General features: G+C 32.6%; 1 non-coding gene across 1 annotated transcript; it reads left to right on the top strand.

Annotated features, from left to right (window-relative positions):
* The first annotated feature begins 2,516 nt into the window (after nucleotides 1-2,516).
* LOC129035885 (U6 spliceosomal RNA) lies at nucleotides 2,517-2,621 on the top strand. The gene has a single exon (XR_008502379.1). It is a non-coding gene; the product is annotated as a U6 spliceosomal RNA (small nuclear RNA).
* Nucleotides 2,622-5,445: the final 2,824 nt, after the last annotated feature.

Raw genomic sequence — 5,445 nt, 5'->3', positions numbered from 1 at the left:
AGTTATAAATATACCTTCTCCCAAAAATGGAATACCAAGGCATATAAAGCAAAATAGTATTCTATTTAAAGTGAGAGACAGACCCAAATACAATGAGTGGAGACCTCAACATCCTACTTTAGGCACTGTGCAGTTCATCCAGACAGGAAATTAGCAAAGAAACATTGGGCTTAATCTGCAACATAGATTAAATAGTCCTAATAAATATTGACAGAAAATTTCATCCAACAGCTACAAAATACACATTCTTCTCTCAGCCCATGGATCATTCTCAAGGATAGACCACATGTGAGGCCATAAAACAAGTTTTTTAGAAATGAAAAAAGTTTACACCATATTAGGTATCTTCTCTGAACATAATGAAATAAAATTAGAAATCAATAAGAAAAAAAAACTTTTGAAACTCTACAAAGATGTAGAAATTAAACAATATGATCTTGAATGATCAATGAGTGAATGAAGAAATTAAAAAGGGAATTTAAAAATTTCTGGAAAAAAGTGAAAATGAAAACACAATATGCCAAAACCTATGGGACATAGCAAAACGAGTATTAAGAGGATAGTTTATAGCAATAAGTGCCTACATAAAAAAGTAGAAAAACTTCAAACAATCCAACAATGCATCTTAAAGAAGTAGAAAAACAAGAGCAAACCAAACTCAAAATTGGGAAAAGAAAATAGAATAAGTGCAGAAATAAATGAAATTGAAATAAAAAATCATAAAAGATAAAGACGACAAAAAACGTTTGTGTTTTTTTGAAAATGTAAACAAAAATGACAAACCTTTAGCCAGACTATTGAAGAAAAGGAGAAGACCTATATAAATAAATCAAAGATGAAAAAGGAGACATTAAAACTGATACAGCAAAAATTCAAAGGATTATTAAAGACTGCCATGAGCAACTATGTACCAATAAATTGGAAAACCTAGAAGAAATAGATGAATTATCAGACACATACAATCTACTAAGATTGAACTATGAAGAAATCGAAAACCTGAAGATACCAAAAACAAAAAACAAGATCAAATTTAGTAAGAAGTTTTCCACCAAAGAAAAGCCTGGATTGTTATAGTACGTAGCTAGTAAAGCATGAGCAGGGCAGGAGGGCTCCCCACTCAACCATCAGAAATGTCAGGTGACCATCAGATGATGGTCCAGCAGTTGTTAACTGTCTCTCTAAAATAATAATTGCTTACAAGCAGCGCCAGGGAAGGGCAGTCTCCCAGCAGAGAGAAAACACCCGAAATTGGTGATAAGCAGCTTCCTAATAAGATCTCAGGAGTTGGGCGAGTGGGCTCAAGCATGATCATTAAGAGGCAAAGTGATGGAGTTTAAATAGTATCATCACCTTCCTCTAGGAATTCTAGACCAGCAAGTGAAGAACGCCTCAAGTAAGTATGTGTACAACTCCAGCAAACACACTGAACATGCTCTCCGCACAAGTGCTAGCAGGCCGCTGAACATGCAGACAGCCCACGCCAAGGGAAGAATCAGAGAAGTAATGCAGGATCTTGGAAGTATGCCAACGTATAAAACCCCAAGTCAAAAGGTCAAACTGTGCTCTTGATCTCTCAAGTTGCCCACTTGGCCCTCTTCCAAGGGTACTTTACTTCCTTTTATTTCTGCTCTACAAATTTTTAATAAACTTACACTTCTGCTCTAAAACATGCTTTGGTTTCTCCCTCTGAGTCTTTCTTCTGAGGAGGAAATAATTGAAGTTGCTGCAGATCTGTATGGATATAGATTTTGCTGCCAGTAACGAGATCTGATGATTTCACTGCTGAATTTTATCAAACATTTAAGGAAGAACTAATACCAATCCTACTCAAAACTATTGCAAGATATATAAGATTAGGGAATACAAAACTCATTTTAGGAGGACAGTATTACTGACTTCAAAAATCAAACAAAAATATAACAAGAACAAAACAAAACTACAGGACAGTATCTGATGAACATTGATGCAAAATTCCTAAACAAAACACTAGCAAATTGAATTCAACAACCTATTAAAATGCTCATTCATCATGACCAAGTGGAATTCATCCCAGGAATGAAAGAATGATCTAACATACGCAAATCAATCAATGAAGTCAAATCAATCAAATTGAGTGAAATCAATCAAAGAGTGCAAAGGTTAGTGGAGAGGGAGGGAAAAAGTGTGGATTGTTGATGGGTACAAAAACGTAGTTAGACAGAATGAGTAAGATCTAGTACTTGATAGCACAGCAGGTTGACTACAGTCAAAAATAATTTATGATGTATTTTTAAATAACTAAAATAGCAGAAATGGAATGCTCTTGTAACGAAGAAATAATAAATGCTTGGGGTGTTAAATACCTCAATTTCTCTGATATGGTTATTGCGCATTATATTCCTGCATAAAAACCATCACATGTACCCCATAAATATATACACCTATTGTGTACACATAAAAATTAAAAGTGAGAAATTAAATTTAAAAAATAGAATAGCCACCAAATCTCAGGTAATATAAAAAGAAAATTAAATCAAGTGCTTGCTTCAGAAGCACATATACTAAATTTGGAAAGATACAGAGAAGATTAGCATAGCCCCTACACAAGAATGACATAAATACATGAATTGTTCTGTATTTCAGGAATAAAAATCAAATTAAATCCTAATCAAATTACTATAAATACATGGAAAAGAGAAAAATCTAAAAAGAAATTAAAGGGAAAAAAGGCACATTATATACTAGAAATGAAAGATGAATATGACCAAATAATTCTTTTTGGAAAGAACCTAAGGCAAAAAACAAAAACAAAAAAGTCTTTAAGGTGCTGAGGAAGAGGAGTACACCTCTTCAATTTAAAATTGTACAGCCAGAAATAAATGTTTCTTAGAAAATGAAGAGAAATAAATACCATTGTAAACCAAACACTTATAGATTCATTACCAAATAACTTACACTAAAATTAATACTTAGCAATTTTTTTCAAAATGAAATAAAATGACCCTAGGTGGAAATTATGCACTTCATATAGAAGTGAAGAGTAACAGAATTAGTAAATGTGTCAGTAAATATGGCCTCTTCTCCTTTTCAAGTTTCCTTTAAAACATAATTGAGCCAGGCATAGTGGCTCACTCCTGTAATCTCAGAAATCTGGGAGGTTGGGGAAAGATGATCAATTGAGGCCAAGAGTTCAAGACAAGCTTGGCCCACACAATTAGATCCCATCTTTACCAAAAAAAAAAAAAAAAAAAAAAAACTAGATGGGCATAGTGGCATACATCTTTAGTCCTAGCTACTCAGGAGTCTGAGACAGGAGGATCACTTGAGCCCAGAAGTTTGAGGTTACAGTGAGTTGTGATTGCACCACTGCACTCCAGCCTGGGCAGCACAATGAGATCTGGTCTCAATAAATAAATAAATAATTGATTATTTAAAACAAAAATAACAACATATTTTATTATTTAAAACATATTCAGAAGTAAAATTATTAATGTAACAGTACAAAGGATGACAGAGACAAACTGAAAAATATTTGTATAAGTGGTTAATGCTATGTAAAAAAGTCTGCAATATTGTTGGAAGGTATATTGTAATAAGATAAATATTGTAAACCTTAGATTGACCTGTAAAAGAAAATTAAAGAAAAAGAAAGAAAATTTAAATATAGCTAATTAGCCAAGACTAAATAATACATGGTATTAAATAAAAACCTAAAGGAGGTATGAAGATAGGAAAGAAAACAGAAACAAATAGAAGCTGTCAAAGAGAAAGCAAACAGCAAAATGGTAGACTTAAAGTCAACCATACCACCAATTGCATTAAACATAAAAGGTTGAAACAGTTAAATGGCAAAGATCACAAAGGTGAACTTAATAAGACAGAGGAGGAATTGGAGGCAGATGAGGTAGTGGAGGAGGAAGAGGCAGACGAGATCAACTATAAATTGTCAACCAGAAAACTACTTTTAATCTAAGATATGTATAAAAAAAGGATAAAAAATTGTATACTATTCTAACACTATTCAGACAAAAGCTGGAATAGCTATATTAATATCATAATGAGTACACATTAGAAAAAGAAATGCAATTAATCACATTACTTGTAGTATTTATGTTCTACAAAGTCACACAAGCACTGAATTAATGAATACTGAACCACGATTCCAAAGAGTAAGTATACACACACACACACACATTTAACACAGATTTTAATCTTAAATCCTAAAAAAAATTATGGTGGATTTTAATTTCTTAATGTTATAAAAAAAGAACAACAGATTCAGAAATGTTGAATGACTTGCCTGAGACCACCCCACTAATGTCTGCCTGAGTTGGAATTCATACTCCCTCTAACTGGCCCCAGACCCAGAGCTTCTTCCCTTACACAGCCGTGCTCCTACCAGCTCCATTTTATGGTGAACTCTAAATGAGAGATGAAGTAAGAAGGCAGTGTCATTTCAGCTGGGGACCTGGGGGTTGGGCAACGCAGTCGTTTTGTGGCTCTGCACATGTCTGCAAATGACTGAGAAAATCTCTGAGTATTGATTTTGGGGTTAAAAATAAATTTTAGTGAGCAGGAAATTTGCAAATATGGCACACTCAAATAATAAAGATAGACAATATTAATAGTTGCAAAGAGGGGCATATAATAATAATAAAAGGGACAATTCACTGAGAAGATGTGACAGTTCTGTGGGTATGCAACTGAGAGCAAAGATTCAACTCACAAATTCAATATTACGGTTGATGGTTTTAACATACCTTTGTCTATAAGGAATATTTAAATGGAAATCAACAAAAAATAGAAATCTTAGAAAAATTATTATTCATTTTAACTTAAATCTCTATTTTATGGAACCTTTCACCCAATAGCAATAAAACTGACATTTTTCTGCTTATCTTAACTAATTTTTTGGATGATAATCAGTGGACTTTAGTTTTCCGGGAACTGAAGAGCAATGGAATACCAAGAGAAGATAGAAGATAATGTTTACTGGAAGATGATTCTTGTTGTTTGTAGACTCAAAAATATTTTCTTTAAAGTCATTACTCTGGACATTGATATGAATATTAGACATAGAAATAAAAGAATAGAATAGCTATACAAAACTTTTTCATAACAAATAACATGGAAAGAAAAATTATTTTCTAAATTGAAGTTCTCATCTATAGAAGTAAGATCTTTCTTGAGAATAATAGGAGAAAGAAACAGTTAACAGTCTAGGATTTTTTTCTTGTAAGCTAACAATCCTGTAATACTGTAGTCTGCCTATTCATCTCAGCAGAACAGTTTTGAAAGGTTTTAGATTGAAGAGTTGAGAAATGAAACACAAAAGCAAAACTAAATAGAAAGATGTAAAAGGGAGTTAGTTTTTATGTATATTTTATCCACATTACTTAAATCTACTTTGACAACTATTCTAATTCTATTGTCTTAAGCTTCTATTAAATTAACATATTTATTATA

This window comes from Pongo pygmaeus, chromosome 3 (assembly GCF_028885625.2).
Source record: "Pongo pygmaeus isolate AG05252 chromosome 3, NHGRI_mPonPyg2-v2.0_pri, whole genome shotgun sequence".
Classification (NCBI taxonomy): domain Eukaryota; kingdom Metazoa; phylum Chordata; class Mammalia; order Primates; family Hominidae; genus Pongo; species Pongo pygmaeus.
This window is presented reverse-complemented; position numbering and strand designations above follow the sequence as displayed.